We start from the raw sequence: 25,628 nt of genomic DNA, 5'->3' as shown, positions 1-25,628 counted from the left end.
TATCTCAATAGATGCAGAAAAAGCATTTGACAAGATCCAACACCCCTTTATGATGAAGGTTCTGGAAAAATTAGGAATCCAGGGAACATTCCTCAATACAATAAAGACTGTATATGATGAACCTACAGCCAGCCTTACACTTAATGATGAAAAACTAAAGCCATGTCCTCTTAACTCAGAAACAAGGCAAGGATGTCCACTCTCTCCACTTCTCTTCAATCTAGTATTAGAATGCCTAGCTACAGCAATAAGACAAGATGCAAATATAAAGGGGATCCAAACAGGGAAAGATGAAGTAAAACTCTCCCTCTTTGCAGATGACATGATCTTCTATTTAAAGAATCCCATAGATTCCACTCCCAAATTACTCAAGGTGATTCAAAACTTTGGCCAAGTAGCAGGGTATAAAATTAACCCTCAAAATGTGCTGGGAAGGTGGCTCAGTGGTAGAGTGCTTGCCTCGCATGTACAAGGCCCTGGGTTCGATCCTCAGCACCACATAGGCAGAAAAAGCCGGAAGTGATGCTATGGCTCAAGTGGTAGAGCGCTAGCCTTGAGCTGAAGAGCTGAGGGACAGTGCCCTGGCCCAGAGTTCAAGCCCCACAACCGACCAAAAAAAAGAAAAAGAAAAAAAGAAAATTAACCCTCAAAAATCAATAGCTTTTCTGTATGCCAACAATGAGAAAAGCGTGGCTGAAATTAGGAAAGCAACTCCATTCATAATAGCCCCACAAAAAATAAAATACCTAGGAATTAACTTAACCAAAGAAGTGAAAGACCTCTATGATGAAAACTTTAAAATCTTAAAAAAGGAAATCAACACAGAACTTAGAAAGTGGCAAAACCTCCCATACTCCTGGATTGGAAGGATCAACATCGTAAAATTGGTAATACTTCCCAAAGCTATCTACAAATTCAGTGTGATACCTTACCTATCAATATCCCAACTTCATTCTTCAAGGAAATACAAGAGGCAATCCAAAAATTCATATGGAACAATAAAAGACCCTGAATAGCAAAAACGATCCTTAACAGAAAGAACAGTGCTGGAGGAATATCAATACCAAATTTCAAACTCTACTACAAAACCATAGTAATCAAAACAGCTTGGTACTATCACAAGAACAGACCTCAGGACCAATGGAATAGAACTGAAAACCCAGAAATGAACCCACAGACCTATGGCCATCTAATCTTCGATAAAGGAGCTTAAAAAAAAATAAAATGGAAGAAAGAGCCTCTTCAGTAAATGGTGCTGGAAAAAATGGTTAACTACTTATAGAAAACTAAAGCTAGATCCTTATATATCACCCTGCACCAGAATCAACTCCAAATAGATCAAAGACCTCGGAGTTAAAACAGACACTCTGAAAACATTACAGGATGGAATAGGAGAAACCCGAGGTCTCCTTGGCACAGGCTGAAATTTTCTTAATAGAGACCCAGAGACACAACAATCAAAGAAAGGTTGGACAAATGGGATTGCATGAAATTGCAAAGCTTCTGCATGGCAAAGGACATAGCTAGCAAGATCAATAGATCAATAGATTGGGCTGGGAAGGTGGCTCAGTGGTAGAGCGCATGCCTTGCATGCCGGAGGCCCTGGATTCAATTCCTCAGCACCACATAAGCAAAAAGAAAAAAGCCAGAAGTGGCACTGTGGCTCAAGTGGTAGAGCGCTAGACTTGAGCTGAAAAGCTGAGGGACAGCGCCCAGGCCCAGAGTTCAGGCCCCATGACCGGACCCCAAAAAAAAAAAAAAAAAAGAATTCCAATAACAACAGATACAGGAGGGGATTTGGACAGAAGGGAACCCTACTGCATTGTTGGTGGGAGTGTAAACTTGTTCAACCACTTTGGAAAATAGTATGGAGGTTTCTCAAAAGACTCCACATAGAGCTTCCCTATGACCCAGTAATCCCACTTTTGGGCATTTACCCAAATGATCACAAACAAGACCATACTAAAACTACCAGCACAACTATGTTCATTGCAGCATTATTTACCATAGCTAAGATATGGAACCAATCCAGATGCCCCTCAGTAGATGAATGAATCAAGAAAATGTGGTATATATAACCAATGGAATTCTATGCCCCCATCAGAAAGAATGACATTGCTCCATTTATTAGGAAATGGAAAGACAGGCCCAAAGAAACATAGGTCCCATGGTTTCCCTTATTTGTAATAACTAGTATATGTCTGAGACAAGCAGAAAAGGTCAGATAAGATGATGTTAAGTGAATGAACCCCAAGGCAAGTATTCAAATTTTTTTTTACTTTCATGTGATTGTTTCTAACATATTTATAAGATGATTTCTTTCCTGCTTTGTATGTCTCTCCCCCACGATATAACCCCTGCTTTCACTCATTGGAGATAAGGGATGTTGGTTGGAGGGAGAAAACCAAATCGTTTAACTAGTGATACAGATGGACCCATTTCAACAATGAGTTGTGCAAGTCATTATGTCGAAAAACGAACTTTACAATTTTGGCGGGATGGGGAGGAGAGGGGGAGAAATATGGCTGGTGGAGGGCGGGATATGGGAAGGGATAGGAAGGGGAAACAAAGGAGGAAGCAACAATGCTTGATAAGAAATGTACTTATTATCTTACCCATGTGATTGTAATTCCTCTGTACGGTATTTTCATAATTAAAAAATAATAATAATAAAATTAAAAAAGAAAATGTGGTATATATACACAATGGAATTTTATGCTTTTATTGGAAAGAATGATATCACCCCTTTTGTAAGGAAATGGAAAGACTTGGAAACAATCACATTAAGTGAAGTAAGCCAGACCCAAAGAAACATAGGCTCCATGGTTTCCCTCATTTGCAATGATTAGTATAAGCCTAAGTTAGTCCAGACTGAGAATCATAATAGCTCAAGAGCTATGTACATATGACCATACAAAATGATGCTAATTGAAATGAACTCCTAGATATGGAAACAATAGGTCTTATTTTTTTAGTTGTCAATGCTGATGTCGCCAAGGTACTGTAACTAATGCTTTCTTCTTATTTTATTTCATTTTTTCTTTTTCCATTGTTTTATCCCTGACAATCTGTCTTTTATTCTAGTACCCTCCATCTTGTATATACATTTTTCTGATTGGGGAAAGAGAAGGGAAATAACAAAATGCTGAAAGAATTACAAAGGATGACCCATTGCAACGATGATATCCACAGGACACTATGTCAGAAATGAACTATACAACTTTGTGGAGGGTGGGGGGCATTGTAAGGGGAGAAGGGATAGTGGTAGAACAACAGAAAGACATTATCCAGAAACCTAGAGAAATTGGTCAGATCTGTCCTGAAACATTTGTCCTCTTGCTTTACACGTGATTCTCTCAAATGCTCTTTTTCATCATCTGTGAGTACTGTGTATCAATAAAACCACTAATTAACATAAAAAAGTCAAATGGAATGGAGGTTCTGGCATGGATTCCTGGCTTTCATAGTCCCTACCACAGTACTTTTGCCGTCATTCAAAATATTCTCTGCCTAGACCAGGCCAGAGAGAATGTGCATGCTTTCTTTCACCCATACTAAAAAGCTACCTTTTCATCCCCTTTCTTTAGCTTGAAGCAAAATTGAACACAGTGCTTTTTAAAAGGGAAGCACTAAAATTGTTAGTTTTTCATGCTATAGAAAGGAAGAACCATCAGTTTTTTGGAAGGAATATTCTTAAACATACAGTTCTAATAACAATAATAATAAATGAATGACAACTAACCTACTATATTCAGATCCTCTACTTTCAGGACTGTTTCAGTGGAGTTTATTGTACTTTACATATGTTATAGGACAAGGGTCATTGTTGAAGATCAGTTAATTCTGAAAAAGAGTCTCTCACACAGGAATAGTTTGTATTTTAACTTCCTTCCAGAAAATTCAGAATTAAGTAGTCAAAGTTGACTGTCAGCCAGAGATAGGATATTGTTTCCAAATGTCCAAATCAGTGTCTCTGGAGCACTCTGCTGGTTTGTTTCAATTCAATTTCTGAAAGACTGCCAAAGATCTCTGATATGACTGAGTCTTCAGACAGCATAATGAAATCTAGAGTTTTCTGCCTTGTAATGATGAAATGATTGAAGCCAAGATTTGCCCAATTCTTACCTCCAAAGAGAAAAGTGACTACTAAATAGAAATGTACTACTTAAAGAGCTCACCCCTTCTCACAGAGCAGCGGTGGGAAGTTAGCCCCTCCCCAACCACCAGAGAAGAACCATCTTTGATTCTGACAAAGGCCCAAAGAAGCAGCTAGCTCCAATTCAGGCCTTGGAAGAAACAATAGGAGCCATTCATCAGGGCACAAGAACCTGACAGGACCTTCCAGGCTTAGCTCCCCCTAGGGGAAAGTCACCCCCCCTCCCCAGACAGAAGAAGCTTTGCCCCAGAGGAGGAGTGCTTTCTTCACTGGGTAAACAGAGCCAGAGGCTACCCCTCCCCACTGCAGCCTAGACAGCAGGAGGGGTAAAAGACAAACAATTGAAACTCACTAAACAAACCTTGAGAATGGCTCCAGGCTGGGCTCTGTGAGTGTCATAGAAGCTAACCCCTCAGGAAAAAGCTACTGATTACTGATAGGCCTCAACCCTACCCAGAACCTAGCCTCATTACACCAACTCCAAGCTAGAGGAAACAACCATCTCCCTCTTTTGTGATGCTCAAAGCACATCTCCTTCCCACTCAACTAGCCTGGGAAGAGGATCACAAAGTCCTGGGTAAGGCAGAGCTGCCTGCCTGCTCAAACAAACCAACTTAAGAAACCAATCAAGCCACAGGAAAACCAAACACCACAAGCAGACCAGAGACTCCACCAAGAGACTGGTTCTAGATACAGGGGAGATACAAGATCTTCCCCCCTCCTCCACCCCCAAAAAAATCAAAGAACACTTTTTCTATCTAATTTTTTTTAATTGTATTCTATTTTTTCTTTCATAATTTTTATTTTAGGAGTGTGTGTGTGTGTGTGTGTGTGTGTGTGTGTGTGTGTGTGTGTGTGTGTGTGTGTGTGTGTGTTTCAATCTCTTTTAACCTTTTGGTCCTTTTTTTTCTTTTCTTTTTTGCGTGTCTTAATTGCTGTTCTGCTCAGCCCCAGATATATACCCATGTCGATTATTAGACCTTATACCTCATTGTGTACATACTTACTTCAGAAATTTTTACTCAATTCACAACCTCTTAGGCTTAACTTCTTTAATAGTAGTATTCTTTCTTTATACCTATATAACTTATAAGTATTCCATTTTTTTAAGTTTTTATTTTTTATTTTTTATTATTCCTTTTTATCTCTCTCCTCCTCTCATCCTATCCTTTTCTTCTCTCAATATCATTTCTTTATACTTACATAATTTTTAAGTGTTTCATTTTTTTTAATTTAAATTTTTGTTTTTTCATTTTTCTTGGGTTTTTTTAATCGCTCTTCTTTCATTCTGTCCTATCCATTTCCCTCTCTGAGATTAGGACTTGGTTAAATTCACTATTTCCTTTTACCTCTCCACATCACTCTAATCCTATTTTTCCCACAATTCTCCCTAAACTGAATCATTTCCGGTTTGCTGAATCTCTCTTAGAAGTTGTTAGCCCATTAATCCGTAGTTGTTTGATGTTGAATAGATTGTATCTGTTGAATCTGCAGCCATTTTGACTGTGCAACTACAGGACTCTGGCTGATACTTGCCTTCATATAGTGTTCTAGAATAAAATTGGTATTACTTTCATACCAAATGGGCAGAATGAGCTGGAGAAACACAAGAAAAATGGGAAGTCCAGGTATCTCAACTCCCAGTCATGATAATCAGGTGACAGAACAATTAGTGAATAATCCAGAGAAGAGTTCCCCAAAAGCTCTACAAACACTACTGGTAAACATGGTGAATGAAAAGATTGAAAACCTGAAAAAGACTCAGTGTGAGCATGATAGGGAGCAAGACAAGGCTAACCAACGATTAATACAGCAACTTCATGAGCATAATGAGGCTAACCAAAAATTAATACAGGAATCTCATGAGCATGAGGAAGCTAAACAAAGATTAATACAGGAATTGCTTGAGCAGCCTGAGAACAGTCAAAGAGAAATACAGGAATTGCATGAATGTGAGGAAGCTAATCAAAGAGTAATACAGAAATTGCATGAGTGGTATGAGAATAGACAAAGATCAATAGAGAAATTCATGGAATCCAGCTGAAGGAATCCAGGGAAACCACAAAGGGAATGCTGAATGGAGCCCGACAGAAGGAATGGGAGTCCAAGGAAACCATAACCAATTAACTAAGTGATTTGAGAATAAACACTGAACACCAAATTAAGGAAGAAAGTAGTCCATACAAGATCTAAAACAAAGCTCCAACAAAGAATTTGAAGCCATCATGAGCCTACCCATTAGCAGGAAAGAAAATAAAAAACAAAGTAGAAAGTCTTGACAGTAGGTTAGACCATGCAGAAGACTGAATCTTTGGTATTTAAGCCAGCCTAGATATTATAGACAAAGAACATACAACTACCCAAGACAAATCCAAGAAATATGATAGATCTATTCAACATTTGGAAGACACCATCAGAAGGCCTAATCTGAGGATAATGGGTGTAGAGGAACACCTAGAGACAGAAGTTAATGGTCTAGGAAATTTATTCAACAGGATCCTAGCAAAGAACTTCCAAAATATGCAAAAAGATAGACCTATTCACATACAAGAAGCTTTTAGAACCCCAAATAGACCAAACCAAGACAGGACATCACACTGTCACATTATAATCCACACAGGATCAATTCAGATCAAGGAAAGGATCCTTAAAGCTGTCAAGGAGAAAAGATCAATCACCTATAAAGGGAAAGCAATTAGAATCACCTCAGATTTCTCAGCAGAGACAATGAAAGCAAGAAGAGCCTGGAATTATGTATGCCACACGTTAAACACAAACAACTATCAACCATGCTAAATGATCCTTCATAAAGGAAGGCCAAATAAAAACCTTCCATAGCAAAGAAAAACTGAAACAATATATCTCCATCAAACCAGCCCTACAAAAGATACCTGAAGATGTCCTACACATAGAAAACCAACAAGACCACAATAAAGGCCAAGAAACCGCACCCAAACTGAGAATCCAAGAACCATAGCCCCCAAGAAGGTGAATAACATGCCAGGAACTACCAAACACCTCTCAGTCCTAACTGTCAATATTAATGGACTTAACTCTCCAATTAAGCAACATAGACGGTCTAGTTGTATTAAAAAGCAAGATCCTTCTATCTGCTGCCTTCAAGAGTCACACCTTTCCCATAAATACAAACATATTCTGAAAGTGAAAGGCTGGAATAAAATCTACTAAACAAATGGCACCGATCAACAGGTGGGAGTTGCAATCCTAATATCAGATAAAATAGACTTCAAATTAAAATTAGTGAGAAGCCAGCACCAGTGGCTCATGCCTGTAATCCTAGCTACTCAGGAGGCTGAGATCTGAGGATTGTGGTTCAAAGCCAGCCCAGGCAGAAAAGTCCGTGAGACTCTTTTCCCCAATAAACCACTAGAAAACCAGAAGTGGTGCTGTGGTTCAAGTGGTAGAGTGCTCGCCTTGAGCTGAAGAGCACAGGGACAGCACCCAAACCCAGAGTTCAAGCCCATGACCGACAAAAAAGTAAAATAAAATAAAATTAGTGAGAAGAGATAAAGAAGGTCGCTACATATGAATTAATGGATCTCTTCTTCAGGAGGATATTACAATTCTAAATATCTATTCACCAAACAATGGAGCACCCAAATTTATCCAAGAAACACTACTTTCTGTCAAATCTCACATAGATCCAAAGACATTAAATGTTGGGGACTTTAACACACCACTATCCCGGCTAGATAGATCAACTCAGCAAAAACTCAGCAGAGAAATTGCAGATCTAAAGAACCACATAGATCAAATAGAGTTAACAGGTATCTACCGAATATTTCACCCAGCAGCATCAGAATACATGTTCTCAGCAGCACGTGGAACATTTTCCAAATAGACTACATTTTAGGTCACAAAGCAAACTTGCCCAAGTTCAGAAACATTGAAGTTATGCCCTGCATTCTCCTAGACCACAAGGGAATAAAATTAATACTCGACAGCAAAAGCCACCAATAAAGTCCTATAACACATGGAGGCTGAAAAACACACTGTTGAATCACCAGTGGGTCAGAGAAGAGATTAGAAAGGAAATTCAAATGTTCATGCTATTCAACAAAAATGAACACACAAATTACCAGCTCCTTCAGAACACAGCTAAGGCAGTACTCAGAGGCATGTTTATAGCTCTGAGTTCCTACTTCAACAAATTGGAGAGATATAAAACCAACAATTTAATGAGAGATCTGAACTTCCTTGAAAAAGAGCAGCAAGCTAAACCCCAATCCAGTAGACAGAAACAAATCATTAAAATTAAATCAGAATTGAATGAATTAGAATCCAAAAGAACCATAGAAAGAATCAACAAAACAAAGAGTTGGGAGGGTATGGTAGGGGAAAAACAATGGAGGAGGCAACAATGCTTTATAGGAAATGTACTCATTCCCTTGCTTGTGTAAATGTAACCCCTCCATACAGTATTTATACAATAAAAAGTAAATAAAAAGGATAAATAAATTAAATCTCATAAACTAAGGATCTAAGTTTTTTTAATTACTTGATACTACCATTTATCTATATTATTTTCCCCAAAAATAAGTATGCTGCCATTCCTTTTTTCTTGTTTTTGCATGCTTTATAAAGTACATAAATGTAAATAAAATAGGAATCAGAAATTCTTAATATTTCTTATTCTAAAACATTCTCCATATTTGTTTTTGCTTTTATTTTTCTTTATTTTTCCACATTTCTAGGCAGATACTTTAACTATAGATGCTTCATACAATGAAAATTAGCTTAAAAAATTTTTTTAGTTGAATACCAGAAAGTTGAAATATGTCTTGTCTAAAGAGGGTGGGGAATAAGGAACGAGGGATGAACAGATGGAGGAAGGAACAGTGAGTAAATGCAGTAATAATTCTCAATGTTATTAGAGTCTAGCCTTGCTGACACATAAATCTCAGTCACAGGCTGCTACAGCTGAGAAAATGAGCTGCTGACACTACAAAGCTTGCTCTGTGAGCTTAAGATCTCCTTAAATAAGGCCCTAGGGGCCTTCTTCAAGACTAGGCCCCACAAGAATAAACAAGTTATTCTACATAGGATCTACAGCTACCTCTTAGTCATCTGGGAACTGATAAAACAAGCTGAAGGGGTCATGTGCATACACCTCTGCTTCCTCCCCAAGCTGAGCCAGCATTTTCATTGTTTTCCTATAAACAAAAATGAAGCAAATAAAAATAAGCTGCTCAAATCACTGAAGATAATGAGGCATAGTGTAAACTTCCCATGAGGAAGCAACTTAATATAAAGGCTTTGAGATGTCTATGGATTGAGTCATAACTTTTGGAGAGCAGATGCAAAGTATCTATTCTAATTTAACAATTCCAGGTTTCAAATTACTGCTTGTTTTTTTCAATTTTTTTTTTTTTTTGCCAATGGAAAGGGGTGGTTATGGTGCTTGAATTCAGGGGACCGAGTTTTTTCCACTCAAGTCTAGAGCTCTACTACTTTGTGCCACAGCACCACTTTCTCAAATTTCTGCTGTTCAAAGGTCTCATTTAAACCTATTTTTATAACAAGATTATCAAGATAAAAGAAGAGAAAGAAGAAGTAAGGACATTTGTATAATAGTCTAAATAATATGTTGTTTTGTAAAAAAAAAAAAAGAAAGAAAGAAAGAAAAAGAAAAAGAAAAAAGAAAAGACTAAATAAGCACAGTGAGTTCAATAATAGTCCCACTTCCTGATTCTTGGAAACTGTAGCTGTTTCTGTACATAAGAAAAAACACTTTGAAAATGTAACCAAGGATCTTGAGGTCCTTAGATTATTCAAGTGAGCCCTAAACTTTAACCACCAGGGTCCTTTTAGGAGGGTAACCGAGGGAGGCTTCATCATAGAAGAGGAAGAGGCAGATGGATAAGGGAGAGATTGTATGATATGCTTTAAAGCTTGAGGCCAAAAGTCTCAAACCCAGAAACATAACCTTGAAAGGTAAAAAAAGACAAATAATTGAATTTTTCCCTCAGAATCTCCAAAACACTTGATGACCTCTTGACCTCAGTCCATGAAAAGTTTTTTAATTCTAAGGGAATAAACCCATTTTATATTAAGCCATCATCTTTATAATTTGTTAGGATAGGAAGCAAATAGCTTTATTATATATAATAATACATATAATGATATATAATTATAATATTTAATAGATAATATAATTTTATTTTATATATAATAGAAGAATGTCTAAGAAGGTATAAAAAGAATGACCCTGTCTTCCCTATCAGATCCTCCAAATGGTTGTGTGACCTTGAGCAAAGACCTCACCAGTTTAGAAGGCAAATGACTGAACTTCACTAAACCTGTTTATTCATTCATGGGGAAAGAAAACCAATAATAACAAATATATTCATCAGGGTTTGCAGAGAAAGAGCCAACAGAATGAACATAGATACATCGACTGATTTTTAAAAATTGGTTTCTGAAATTATGGAAAGTTGACACACCCAAAATTTTCAGAGTAGGCTGATGGGCTAGAGGCTGAGGATAATTGCTGTTATTCAAGTCTTGCAACCAAATTCTCCCTTCTCTCAGCTCTCTGAGAGAAGAGGTTTTCAATCCTTTTCTATGAAGGCTTTCACTTGACTAGGAGAAGCTCATTCACATTATAAGGATAAGCTGGCTTTCTCATAAACTTCCCCAATTTAAATATCAATCTCATCTAAAACAAAAATGCATATAGAATAAAGTAGGACCAAATATCAGAAACAACAGTCCAGACTAACAAGTACCTTAAGCACATACCTTATGAGATTTATTATGAGAATTAATGAGAACTGAGTGCAAAATCTGGTATGCTACCAAACACCAGTTTTGGAGTCAGTTCAAATTCTAACTTGATTGTGTACATGTTAGGCATTAATTCTCTGACCATAGGTTTCCTTATTTATAATGTATGATACATAAAACCCAATACATTAGTATATGAGAGTTAAAATTGAATTTTAACTTAATGAAAAATGTATTGTGGTAAGTGGAAATACATGACTATTCCTACCATTTGTTTCTTTTCAGCATCCTCATTCCTGCTCCCTCTCTATCTTTACTGTACTTTGCTTCTCTGCCTATGGTTTCCAATGATGCTGCTAACCATTGGAAAGAACTTGAGGAGATGGTGGGTAAGAATGCTGGCCAAAGTCTAAATGTTTCCCACTGAGTATTTTCACTGTAATTATAGCCCTCTGGAAAGGTGTATTTTAACAAACACCACTTTAATATAAGATTCTGTTCTGTGAAGTGATTCCCACCCATATCCTGGCTGATGGCCCACACTAGCAAAGATTTGCTGATCTGGCTTCAACAAATTATATTAAGAAAAAATGCTGTTGACAGATGCATTCCCAAGACTGTGTTTGCTAGATGTCAGCCAATTTGGCAATTACATTGTAATTTTCATCCTCTATTTATACTCTCTACCATAACTAAAAGTGTCCACCAAGATGTCAGTGAAGGATAGAGAACAGGAAAAGGGGAAAGAACTCTTGTCATGGGTTAATTCTAACCCTGGTTTGGATCCAAGTTCAGCCTCTTTTGAACTGTGTAACCCTGAATAAGGTTCCAGAATTTGAATTCTTCTTTTTAAAATGTATATGATAATAATGTAACTGCTCTAGATGACTGCACGGGTTTAAAAATGAGGTATCAAATGTATTATTTTTAACTCTGTGACAATAGATTTCTATTGCAGATAGTTTTTTTTCTCTAGTCTGAAAGAGATTCTCAGAGACCAGTTTGAGTAGAAGGGATATCAGAATGCCTGTGTGAGTTGTAAATAAGAGAATGAAAATAGCAAAATGAAACTCACTGTAATCTGTTAAATAATAGGGAGAGTGGTAACAAGGAAAGTGAGAGTAAATAAGGAGGTCAATCTGATTAAAGTACTGTGCTTGTATATGTATATGTGAAATACTACAGTGAAACTCCTTTGAACAAATAGCATACACTAAAAAAAGAAGAAGAAAGAAAGAAAAAAGATGACACAAATGTGAAACAAGTCTGTCTGGGGGTGGGAGCACTATTTAATGGGAGGTTTAGGGCAAATGGACAGTGTGAAGGTAAGTGAATACCGTCAAAATACTTTATGTATATGTATGGTGTGGAACAATAAAGCTTGTTGAAATTGGCTTCAGAAGGAAAAAGAGAGGGAATGATGGAGGGAGCAAGTCTGATCAGGTATAATATATGCATATATGGACATGTCAAAATAAAATCCCTTTGTAAAGCTAACTGATGCTGATAAAAATATAAAAAATAAAACGATAAAAAATAAATAGTTAAAAATGCATGAGAGAAGGGGAATAACAAAATAGTGAGACAAAGGACAAAGGGTGAACCAATCCAACAAATACTCACAAGACAATATGTTGGCAATGAACTGTACAACTTGGGAGGCGGGTGGAACTGGAAGGGGAGAGAAAGTGGGAGAAAATGAGAGAGGGGTTAACACTGTTCAACAAGAAATGTACTCATTATCTTATTTATGTAACTGTAACCCTTCTGTATATCACTTTTGCAATAAAATAAAATATTCTTTTTTTAATGCATGAGGTTAAAAAAAGAATAAGAGGTTGGTCTGGATGGGACTATGGCTTAGTGGTAGACTACTTGCCTAGCATGCATTAAGCCCTGGGTTCAATTCCTCAGTACCACATAAACAGAAAAGGCCAGAAGTGGCATTGTGGCTCAAGTGGTAGTGCACTAGCCTTGAGTACAAAGAGGCACAAGGACAGTGCCCAAGCCCTGAGTGAACTAGACTGGCAAAAAAAGGGGGGTTTGATCTCAGTAGACTGATTCAATAAATAAAAATGAAACAATCACTATCTTTCCTCCTGAGAGATGTTCATCTACTTAAAACTAAAACTAGTAAACCATCTCTGAGTCTCTGTTGATTTTGTAAAGATACAAAATCCTTTGTATATAAAAACTAAAGGGAAATTTCAATAATTCTTAGCATTTTGAAACTGGGTAGAAAAGGATTTATGCCTTCTGTATCCAAACAATCTACATGATGGAGTAGAAGCAGATCTGGACTGGGATCTGCAAGGGCTTTTAATCTAAATTCTTCCCATGACTTTCTGCAGGGCAGGAGAGATCATTTCCTGAGAAAAGAGGGTAAACAAAAGACAGTGTGAATCACTTGCTGAAGGATAGATGTACAAGAATTCATTTAATCCAAACTAGCATCAGTTTGAGAAAGGATAGGTAATGTGTCCACAGGGTTTGTTTGACTATTCCTCAATCATCAATCACTCCATTTCTGTACTCTATATATTGCATCCTAAAAATAATTTATGGTATAAGATGATTTCTTTGTTGCTTTGTATGTCTTTCCCCCACAGTATAACCCCTATTTTCACTGTATTTGATGTTGGTATAATTTGTGGAAGGGAAGGGAAAAAACCAATTGTTTAAATAGGGATACAGGTGGACCCATTGCAAAAATGAGATGTACAAAACGTTATGTCAAAAAATAAACTTTACAACTTTGGGGGGGGTTGGTGGGGGTGAAGGAAAGGGAGGGAGTTGGGGGGGTAGATGGGAAGGGGTGGGAAGGGGAAACAAAGGAAGAGGCACCAATGCTTGATAGAAATGTACTCATTACCTTGCCCATGTAATTGTAACCCCTCTGTATGGTATTTTCACAATAAAAATAATAATAATAATTCATGGCCCAGGAGGCCTACTAGAAAGCCCACAATTGAGAAAAGGAAAAAGGAAGGGTCAGAATCATGAGAGGGGTTATTCATCCTATAGGTCACAGTCTCCCAGAATTTTATCACATGATCAAACTAAACCTCAAAAAGAAAATGTGATGTTTTTGACTAGGTTATTGCATCTCTGAATAATTCTGGTGGCTAAGGGAAAGAAATGAAGATATATTTTGATGACAGTCCAAGGAAGAAAATGGGAAAAAGACATTCAGAGGTTTTTTTTTACTCCATAATATGGTAGAAAATGGGGGGTTGAAATCTTTAAAAAATTATTTAAAATTCCTCTCTGCAAAAGGTAAGGCCTGCTGGGTGCTGGTGGCTCATACCTGTAACCATAGCTATTCAGAAGACTGAGATTTAAGCATCAAGTTTGGAAGCCAGCCTGGGTAGGAAAATTTGTGAGACTCTTAGCTCCAATTACCCACCAAAAAGCCAGAAGTAGAGCTGTGGCTCTACTACTTCTGTGGTAGAGTACTAGCCTTGAACAAAAATCTAAAGAATAGTATCCAAGCACTGAGTTATCTCAGTACTGGCACACACACACACACACACACACACACACACACACACACACACACACACACACACACACACAGAAGCACACACTCAGTGGGTCCTAATTCCCTATTCCTTGAATGGAGGAAATTCTTTTTTTTTTTTTTTGGTCCGGTTGTGGGGCCTGAACTCTGGGCCTGAGCACTGTCCCTCAGCTCATCAGCTCAAGGCTAGTGCTCTACCACTTGAGCCACAGCACCACTTCCGGCTTTTTTTTTTCTTTTTGCTTATGTGGTGCTGAGGAATCGAACCCAGGGCCTCAGGCATGCAAGGCAAGCGCTCTACCACTGAGCCAACTTCCCAGCCCCATGGAGGAAATTCTTAACTGGTTCTAATGAATAGATTGATTGGAATGTAAATGTTAGATTTGTGAAACTAGGTTATAAAAGACACTGTGATGTTCTCTCTCTCTCTCTCTCTCTCTCTCTCTCTCTCTCTCTCTCTCTCTCTCTCTCTCTCTCTCTCTCTCTCTCTCTCTCTCTCTCTCTCTCTCTCTCTCTCTCTCTCTCTCTCTCTCTCCCCCCCCCCCAATTCAGTATTTGAATCTCACTCAGAAGAGAGATCTAACAGTCGTGGAAGGGCATTCAAGAAATCTGTACAGGTGGACCTGTTGCAACAAGGAGAATTACAAAATGTCATGTCAAAGCAAGCTTTACAATGTCGGTGGGGGGTATGATTGGGTGGGGGGGAGGGAGGAGGCTGGGAAGGGAGGTGAAGGGTAAACAAAGGAGGAGGCTGCAATTCTTGGTAAGAAATGTATGCATTATCCTGCCAATGTAATTGTAACCCCTCTGTACAGTATGTTCTCAAATAAAATAAAATAAAATTAAAAAAAAAAAAAGAAATCTGTACAGAGGTACATGAGGTAAGCACAACAAAGGCCTCTTACTAACCCCTGTGTGAGTGTGCCATTTTGGAAGCAGACTTTTTTTACCTTACTCTAGCCTTCAGCTAACTGAAGCCCCTGCCTGTACCAAAACTAGACTCATCCAGTTAAAGTTCTCCCACATTTCTGACTTGTAGTAAGTATGTAAGACTCAGTATTTGCTCTTTCAAGGTATGAATATGTAGATAACTATGCAAGAAAAATCACATATATCCATGATTAAATTATCTACAGGGGAAAAAAGAGCCTGTCATATTTAGACCCTATTTCCAGGCATAAAATAATTATTGAACACCTACTATTGACTGAGTACTCTAGTATACAAACAATTTATTGCATGGGTTGCTATAAGGAAAAATAAATACATGTTATATAGGTCAGAGTTTTAAATTGCAGACAATTGGATCTACTAGTTGTTTCAGCAGGAGAGGATTATAGAAAGCTAACAGAAAGCTCACAGAAAATGATTAGAACTATCTCATAAATCTGTCTTTTCAGGAAGTTGCAGCAGGTGTACTTACCACTGCTGGCCTTTGCACCGGACGTCCTTTCTCCAGTCAGTAAAGCTATGTCTTACCTGTCAGCCCAGAAGCCCGTGGCAGCAAAATGAACACCTGGTTTAGCTGCCCTCCAAATCACAGCTTTCCATATGATTGGTAGCAGCTGTATTTCACTGTCAAGTAAGATTAAAGATTACAGATTTTTTTAAGTCTTTTTTTTTCTTTTTTGTATCAGCCCTGGGGCTGGAACTCAGGGCCTGAGTGCTGTCCCTAAGCTTTTTAACCCAAGACTAATGTTCTACCACTTGAGCCACAACTCGACTTCCAGACCTTTAGCTGGGAGAGGGGGTTAATTGGAGATAAGTATCTCATGGACTTTCTCAGCCAGGTCTGGCTTTGAACCACTATCTTTAGATCCCAGCCTAGGATTACGTAGCTAGGATTACAGGTATAAGCCACCAGCATCTAGCTTTAAAACAAATTCTTAATTAGAAAAATTGGGGTATATTGGATTCACAATACAGAAAAGTATTCATGTAAGGAGAGAGTATAGAAAGTAATTTGATAAAAATCTTTAAGGACAAACATCAATGATGCAGTCTGGGGAGCTGGAAAGCAAGTGCTTTTCCAGATGGGGTGGTCAAGAAAGGCTTCCCTGAGGGACACTATTTGAACAGAGACCTGGAGGAAATACAGAAGTGCAAAGGCACTAATTAAGGAAAGAATATGAGCCAGGCACCAGTGAATCACACCTGTAATTCTAGTTGCTCAGGAGACTGGGATATGAGGTTCATGGTTCAAAGCCAGCTCAGGCAGGAAAGTTAATGAAACTCTTATCTCAAATTACCACCAAAAAAACCAGAAGTGGAGGTATTGATCAAGTGGTAGAGCACTAGCCTTAAGCGAAAAGCTGAGGGACAGTGTCCTTGAGTTCAAGAGCCAGGACAGGGAAAGAAAAGAAGGAAAAAGAAAGACAGAAACAGACAGGAAGGAAGGAAGGAAGGAAGGAAGGAAGGAAGGAAGGAAGGAAGGAAGGAAGGAAGGAAGGAAGGAAGGAAGGAAGGAAGGGAGGAAGGGAGGGAGGGAGGGAGGGAGGGAGGGAGGGAGGGGGGAGGGAGGGGGGGGAGGGAGGGAGGGAGGGAGGGAGGGGGAGGGGGAAGGGAGGGAGGAAGGAAGGGAAGGAAGGAGAGAGAAAGAAAGAGAAGAGAGAGAAAGAGAAAAGAAAGAAAGAAAGAAAGAAAGAAAGAAAGAAAGAAAGAAAGAAAGAAAGAAAGAAAGAAAGAAAGAAAGAAAGAAAGAAAAGAAAGAAAGAAAGAAAAGGAGGGAGAGGAGGGAAGGAAGGAGGGGGAAGAAGAAAGAAAGAGAAGAAAGAGAGACAGAAAGAAGAGAAAAAGGATTTTTTTTTCCTGTCCTTCCTAAAGCAAAATGTTCAAGGGGCTGATGGGAGGTCATAAAGTCATAGATCTAGTAAGAAGACCTAGGACTTTGTTGGCTGGGATAAGGGAGATTAAAACTAGGTTATGAATCTAATGGTTTGATAGTGGCTATTAAATTGTATATTGTGGCAGGAAAAATACATTATTCCTTTAACTATGCTTAATATTGACAACTTATAGGATCCTTGTTTCTCGACAGCTCCCTCCTGTACTCCATCCCCTAGTCCAAAATAAATAATTATGTATTTTCTGTATACTTATACATTGTCTATATTTATTTGACTCTTGCCTTTCCTTCAAGGTCCTCCACCCCTTTTTCTATTTCCTTGAATTAAGAAATAGAATTGGGACTGGACACAGAGATCTAACTAAGAGAGATGTCAGGAACATTTCATGGTAACTCATCTTAAGGGAAAGGAGAGCTGAGTCACACTAGTGAGAATGATAGAAAGTAGGCAAGAGGAAAGGCAAGGAATGATGTCAATACCACCATGCCCAGCACACATGTTCTTCTTAGATTGATCTGCCCAGGATGCAAGTATACTCTCAAACAATAACTATGATCAAAGAGTAAATGCCCCAAAGACTTGTATGGGTACAAAATGGTAGCTCTCCATCCCAGAAAGGTAGTTAATGGTAAGCAAGGACAAGAGTGCACTGAACAGATAGAAAATTGCTACTGTGGAAATAGACATTGACAGTGACCGAGAACAGGGCTTATTTTTAGCAAAAGAGCTTCCTCTTTTGACATCATTAGAAACAGAGACCTAGTACAGGAAATTAACATTTTGGCTAACAACAAGTACCAAAAGGGGCCAGTGTATGAGTCAAACTGAAATCTGCGGACATCTAGTTCTACTTGGAAAAAGTATAAAAACTGTTAAATTTGTATTGAGTGGGAAAGATGGGAGCCAAAGAACTGACAATTATCCTTAGACACTATACAGGGATTTTTAGAATCATATCTAACTATTAGAAGTTAGGCAAGATTTTTTGTGTTGTAGTATGATCTGACTATCTATGAGGAGCCAAGTGTTATGTAAACCAAAATTCTATGAGGTAGGGATAGCGACTGAAGGGTGGGTATTTATATCCTATAGTTGAGCTCAGTTGTTCTCTTTCTTTCAAACCACAGTTATTTTTATCTGAAATCTTGGGGTTGAAGATCGGACAGTGCCAGCCAATGAGCAAAAGCAAGCATCAGATACTGAGTTCAAATCCTGGTCTTGGACCAAAAACAATAACAACAAAAAAGATATATCTGGATTCTATTAACAATTATATAGAAATCCATAGTTTTTTGTGCTGTGTATTGCATAAAGACTTCAAATCCAAAGAATTAATTAATTTTCTTGTTTGTAATTCTTCTTGCTTCAAATAACACATCGCAGGTTTTTTTTAAAATGGTTTATATATGCAACAGAGAAAGACAAACCAGCCGGGCACCAGTGGCTCATGCCTGTAATCCTAGCAACTGAGGAGGCTGGGATCTAAGGACTGTGGTTCAAAGCCAGCCCAGGCAGGAAAGTCCATGAGACTCTTATCTCCAATTAACCACCAGAAAATTGGAAGTGGCGCTGTGGCTCAAGTGGTAGAGTGTTCATCTTGAGCTGAAGAGCTCAGGGACAGGGACAGGGCCAGAGTTCAAGCCCCACTACCAATAGGAAAAAACAGAGAGAGAAAAAAAAGACCAACAAATGCTGATTAATCTTCAGTCTACTTTTATACTAAAAATAATCCTTGAGATCTTGTGTTATTTCAAACTTAACAATGTAGTTAGTTCTATTTTCTCTCTTCAAGTCAAGTGAAGAAATATGTTCATCATTCTACCTAGGTAACTACTGTCAGAAAAACCTCTTTTCCATCTCTTATTTGTGTGTGCGCACGCATACACACATGCACGCTTTGGTACTGAAGCTTGAATATCTAATCTGACTTAATCCATTAGATAAATTCAACACTATAGATAGCAGTTACATCTACAATTTGTGTTTTTCCAATATGGCATGTAATGGTTAATAATCCATTATCATTTATTCACCTATGAGATTCTGACTCCATTGTACCACTAAGGATAAATTTGTAATTACATTTCTCAGAATTCCCTTCATTGAGGTAATTTGAGCCTACCAAAGTGTTTTGTGTTTGAGCCATAGTACACACTTTGGAAGGTAGGTAGAAGGAGGCATTATTCTCTGAAGACACCTAGAACCAGAAGTCTCAGTAAATCTGAAACAGAGGGCAAATTTCCCACTTTATTCTTGACAGCCACATAACTTCATGTTGTGGATGCTAGATAGAGAGTAAATAGAAGCTCCCAGAAAAGTTAGAAAAACTTCTCTTTGAAATGAAGAATAAGAAAGAAAAAGAAAAGAAACCCTTTGGCAACTCAGACTGAGGATTTTAATAAATCACAAATTCTCTAGTTAAAGCCTCTAATTCCATATCTTTTCAAACCTGGTGTGTAAAGTGTAGTTTTTATTTATTTAACTTAAAAAAGTGTAGTTTTTATTTATTTAACTAAAAAATGTGAACATTGCATCTGTATGCCCACATTTCAAAATGTACACACTGGTCATGGAGCTTCTAAGAGTTTACTTACTTGCTTATCAAGAACTCTCTCTTCTCCTCACCCTCTACCTGTACATTGTGAAAGAGACAGTGCTTTCTAAGTATTTGTTTCCCAAATGTGTGGAATAATCCACAGAATAACAAGGCTAAAAGGAATCTCTTTTATAACTATGAATCTTAATTCTTATGGTCATGAAATTTATCCTGGAGGCCATTTCCAAAACTTCTTCTTCAAAGCATTGGAATAAAATAGATGACAGGAAATTACCACTCTCCACAAGTGACACTGTGCTAATTTTCAAAACTTCCTCATGTTTAGAGAATCATTTTCTCAGGATTGGTCCTGCCTTCTATATAGTGGCAAAAGGAGAACAGATACCTACAACCTTTGCAATATCTATAAGAAATCTATATCCTTGCAAATATAAACACACACACACAAAAAAAACCTCATTCATCATTCATATTTAATTATCATGCTTTTGTAAATGCTCATGGAAGTTATATAGACTCAATTTGCCACTTAACATTTTTAAATGTTACAAAACCATACTCACAGGATTGCTTTAAAGCATCCACCTGTTAATATAAAGTATCACAAATCATTCATTCTTACATACAATAAAAATATCAGTTGCCAAGAAGTTCAATGAGAGAGTGATCACTTAGCTCCTGTTCTGCTGAACTAGAATGCATTGATCCTCCAAACACGCGGAGTTCAGCAGCCTTAATGGATTCATATTGCAGTGTGTCCAGATGTCCATATTTCATGCCTCCGTGGTTACTCGATAATTGTAAATAATGATGGAATAAATTAACACTTAGAATGAAATATATTCACATCTATATTTTTATTGTGAAAATACCATACAGAGGAGTTACAATTACATGGGCAAGATAACAACTTCATTTCTTATCATGCATTGTTGCCTCCTCTTTGATTCCCCTTCCCATCCCTTCCCATACTCCCCCCACCTCTCCCTACCTGATCCTCCCCCCACCACCAAAGTTGTAAAGTTCATTTTTCAACATAACGACTTGTACATCTCATTGTTGCAATGGGTCCACCTGTATCCCTAGTTAAACGATTTGTTTTTGCCCTTCCCCTCCACAAATTATACCAACATCAAATACCATGGGGGAGGGACATACAAAACAACATAGAAATCATCTTATAAATATGTTAGAAACAATGGCATGAAAGAAAAAATATATTTGAATACTTATCTTGGAGTTCATAAAATCTACCTTGTAGTATCAGGAAGAGTGGAAAATAAATACCTTTTATCTCTACTGAATAATAGGCATTTTGCATAAATTATTTCATCTAATAGCATGAACTAGATACTATTCTCACCCTTTTGCCAATGAGGAATGGGAGGTTCAAAGAAACCATTTGCACAGCTGATAAATAGAAGAAGTGAGACCTGAATGCAGACCTTAAAACCTTAACTTCTTCTATGACAATTGCTTCAGGCTGATGGTTTAAGACCCCAAGTATATTTTTATTTTATTTTATTTGAATTTCTCATGGAAGGACACCAATCAGTTAAAACACATTACTGTGGCTTGTAGATTATGAAGTTTACAATTATTCCCTACTTATATAATAAAGCTGAGAACCTCCTATGAAAGCTTGGTTCATAGCAAGTATATCATATACTTTTCAAATATATTAAGTAAATAAGAAAGCAAATCTTTTGCTTTAGTATATATGTGAAAGTAAGAAATATAAAATAGAATGATAAACTCCATAGATTTTTTGAAGATTGATCAGTCATTGATATAGACTGTACTTCACGTGTATTATAGATCCTTGTTCAGAGTCCACAGGTAACCATAGTAACAGAGTGTCAGTGACTCATCCAATCATGAAGCACACTGCTGAGAGTTAAATAAGGTGCCCAGTTAACAGTACCCATTGTGATTTTCACAGTCTTTCTTCATCAAATAAAAAAGAATTGAGTAAGTTAATATAGAAAGTGTAAAGGCCTAGGGAAATATAACTGTGGGGTATTTGAGTAGCAGGATATAGACAAAATACTTGAGAGAGAAATAGTGTCAGGCAATTAGCTTGATGGAGTAGCCAGGAGAGAAATCATGCCCAGTATCTGTAGGCAATAGTAATACCATTTAGTCAATGTTGTTAGAACAAGAGAGTAACACATTTGGGTATGGAAGCAAGGAAAACACAAGAAGATGGAAGTACAATGAGCTGGTGGTGATTTGGGCTTGAAGAGTATGGGTTGGGCATTTAGTTCAGTGGTAGAGCACTTGCTTGGCAAGTGCAAGTCCTGAATTTAGTCTTCAGCTCTGCCAAAAAAAAAAAAAGAGTTGAAATGGTAAACTCTGGGACATTGTTTGCTGATTGATTGAGAGTGGAGCATCAAGAAAAGAGTATGAGATGATGAATTTTGAGCAATTCAGTGAAGTAAGTGCCATTTCTTAGGGTGGAGAATATTATAGACTGGAATTGAAACAAGATTAAAAAATCAGAGGTTCATTTTAGACACTTTGCATGAAGTACTTGTGAGACATCCAATCAGATATTAAAAATAATCCATAATCTAAGGAATATTCTAAACTAGAGACACAATTTTGGTATAATAATTGCAAGATGATAATAAAATCTTGAGATGAGTTATCAAGAGTATCAGTATAGTAGAAAAAGAAGAAAGTTGGGACAGTCTTGAGCCTGATCTTAAAAGATCTAAACGATTGTAAAATGAAGTAAGCTGAGTAATACTGATCCATGAGGAAGAAAGTGCATGAGGAGATCTCCAAAGCCAAGTAAGAAAAGAATGACAAGAAAAAAAATTAATGAAAGCACCATCATGTGCTCTTAAAATGGGGGACTAAATAATGACATTGTCTTTGGCAATACAGAGACTTCTGGTAACCTTAGTAAGAATTGTTTCAAAAGAATAACTCTCAGAGAGATTGGAATGCAAGATAGCACCTATAAACAACTTCTCCAGGGAGTATTCTATAAAAGGAGGAGTGATGGAATTTTAGCTAGAGGGAGATATGGCATCTTGAGATGCCTTTTTTAAATTTAAGATTAAAATAGTGTGTTATATTTTTATGCCAGTGGAAAAACCAATTATGCAGGAATGACAGTAGATAATTATAGAAGCAAACAACACAACCAGCAAGAGGTGATTGAAGCCAATGCTCAAGGGGATGGATTGACCTCAAAGAAGTATATCAGAAAAGAAGACAGTGGGCTAGGCATCCCCCAAAAACCAACTTAGTGGATTTGGTGTGAGGAAAGGAAGGAAGTCCTGTTTAGATCACTTACATTTTCTCAATGAAATTAGCAACGAGGTCACTTACTGAGAATCTAAGAGGAAACAAAAAGGATTGAGGACAGGAAAACAGTCCTAGATGTAAGAGAAATGACCAGGAAAATGTAAGATTCACATTTTACATTGTGCCCACATCATTAACTTTCCACTAGACATTATGTACCTGGCAAAAAAAAATGAAAATACCTGAGGATGAACTAAACTCCACCTGCTCCAATTTATGAATAAGTACAGGTTCAGAAGGGAGAAGACCACTGCCCACTTTGTTCATAAATAACTTACAGTATTTAAAGCTTTGCCTGTGTATAGGAGAAGCTCAAGAAACATTTGCTGAATGGATTGTGCACGAGAAGACACTGTCTTTTCAGCCTTCTCTGTGTTACAAATGGTCTTCTTTCCCACAAATATTCCCCTTCTCACCTCATCCCACCACATTTTAGTAGCATTTTCCCAAATGATTTTTTAATGTGTCCATTTTTAAGGAAGCATTTTGTGGTTGGCTCATCTATTTTTAATTACCCATAACATTGTTTTTCAATGTCTAATGGATAGTTTTAAAGCTTCATGAACTAAAAAGCACATTTTGCCAAAATTAAATCAACTTGAAAGAATGAGGAGTTTGGATTGAGTTCAAATTTTTAAGCTCCTAAGAAAAAGAATGTACAGAAAGTGCAGTTCTGTTTCTTATATTCTTGTATCAAACATGAAATTCCTGGGACCAGTCTTGACTAAAAGAAGAATATGAGGACAAATTGAACTATGAAATGTACTTTACAAAACAAAAACTTAAACCGCCAGGCACTGGTGGCTCATGCCTATGATCCCAGCTATTCAAAAGGCTGAGATCTGAAGATCACAGTTCGAAGCTAGCCCAGGCAGAAAAGTCTGTGACTCTCTTATCTCCAATAAACTAAGCCTGAAGTGGCACTGTGGCTCGAGTGGTACAGCACTAGCCTTCAACACAAAGAGGTTAAGGGACAGTGCCCAGGCCTGAGTCAAAGCCCCAGAACCAGCAGGAAAAGAAAAAAACAAACTTAAACCAAAATCTCACTGAATTGCCTGCCTAACAACCATATTTTCTTAATTTATTTATTTATCATAATGGTATTTTTTTTTACTAAATCTCAAGCTGTTTCTAGTCACATCACAGAAATTTAAATGGCTTTGTGCTTCTTTTCAACAAATGAGGGACATTAACCTTATTCTTTTTCATAAAATTGATTAGTATACATGTAAAGATATACATGCAAATTTGTCCATTAATATACATGTAAAGACCTGGTTAACACATAGAAGTGTAAGCAAAAACAATAAAGTAACATTTTAAGAAAAGGGTGAAAAAATCTATATTCATATAGGCTTTCCACAGTTTTGTGATTTCCTAATATACATTCTTCAGTATGGGATATTTAATGAAAATCTATAAGCAATAACTTGGCTTTTGAATAGATAGTTAAACACTTTGGAAAGTGTAATGAATTACTACACCTAAAGTGTTTTAAACTTTATTCTTCTATTGAAATACTTCTACTATGTGAAATGTGCCTCAGTTTACTTATTCCATCAAACAGCTGATGGTGGTTTTTAGTGGTCATAAATAAAACTGCTCTTAACATTGCCATATAGATTTTTATGTGAACCTAATTTGTTTCTTTGGAGTTAATCAGTGCTTTTAATAACAATTATTAAAATATTTAAAATGACTATTTATTCTGTGGTTCTTAGGTACCTTGATGCAAATTTAATTCTACCAGTGGATACTAAAAACCAATATGCAGAATATGGACTTAGGTAAAACCATATCTAAAATAAAATTAGGTTTTGGAAAGTACCAAGGATACAAAATTCATTTCAAAGACTTAAAAAGTTCAGACTACTGTAGGGTAATTGATTTTGTAGTTTTAATATGGTTCTAACTTCTAAAACTTTCAGAACATATTTTGAATGCTCTACTGGCTATGGGGAAACAGGTAAGAAGACATGGAAGTTTCTCAAATTTAAAATTCCCCTAAGAACTCAAAACTTGATTGAACAATATTAACTTTTAATATTCATTTTATTGCTTCAAATAAAATAACAATTGACCTATCTGCAAAGAGTTTACAGATTTATGAGGGTGGGGAGATAAAAATGACAATGTAGGCAAAAGAAAAGATGGAAAGACTTGTGGAGAACATTCGTAAGTGACTTAAGAGGGAGGATGCTTCATTTGAAACTGTAGGCTTCTTCTATAACTGGTACACCTTAGAGTATGAAGGAAATGTAGACAGACTCTGGGAAGCATTTCTTTTTCCTGTCCTTATATGGCCATAATGAGCCAATAAATAAATAAACATAAACTCCCTTTGGCCCACAAACAGGGGGAGGGAAAGAAGTAGTTGTGTATACAGAACACATCATTAAGTGTATTCTTCTAAATTTGTCTGATAACACCATGTGATCTATTACAGAACACCATTATTAGATTTGGAGACCATTAACAGAGGAT

The sequence above is a fragment of the Dipodomys merriami genome, unplaced genomic scaffold (genome assembly GCF_024711535.1).
Source record: "Dipodomys merriami isolate MVZ:Mamm:240054 unplaced genomic scaffold, mDipMer1.0.p SCAF_7, whole genome shotgun sequence".
Taxonomy (NCBI): domain Eukaryota; kingdom Metazoa; phylum Chordata; class Mammalia; order Rodentia; family Heteromyidae; genus Dipodomys; species Dipodomys merriami.
The sequence above is the reverse complement of the archived record's forward strand: the minus strand, read 5'-3'. Positions refer to the sequence as shown.